Genomic DNA, 547 nt, shown 5'->3' with positions numbered 1-547 from the left:
AAGTTATAAACATTTTTAAAATTTGGAAAAGTACACTGTTGCAAATACCAGTGAGCAAAAATTACTCGTGATGGATAATCCGCTGGTAAGAGAGCTTGTACTTGTGATATAAGGGATACAAAAGAGTTTCGTTTAATATCCTCCACACAGTTGAGGATGAAATGTTTTGCATTTCTAATGCGATCTGCTCTCGTGCTAAGTAAAGAAAGACTTAAATAAAGACTGATTCCAAATCCATACAGACCTATCTAATAACCTTTTGTTTACTTTAGAATGGAAGTACAATTTATGAAACGTCGAAGCGAGGCATGTCGTTCAACGTAAATACGTATAATGTAAATAAGAAATGTTTATAACTAGAAAAGAAAGCGTTTCCGAATCCATGATTATATGACTTTTTTTCATCTTTATAATGAGTGGAATATACTCTTAAAGTTTGGCCAACTATTTCTGAAACACCCTGTATATATACAATATATAGTATATAGATTAGGGTGGAGCGATTTCTTACCTCCTATTGTGCATGCATTTTCGGAACAGGCATAAA

The sequence above is a fragment of the Wasmannia auropunctata genome, unplaced genomic scaffold (assembly GCF_000956235.1).
Source record: "Wasmannia auropunctata unplaced genomic scaffold, wasmannia.A_1.0 LD336060.1, whole genome shotgun sequence".
Lineage (NCBI taxonomy): Eukaryota > Metazoa > Arthropoda > Insecta > Hymenoptera > Formicidae > Wasmannia > Wasmannia auropunctata.
This window is presented reverse-complemented; position numbering follows the sequence as displayed.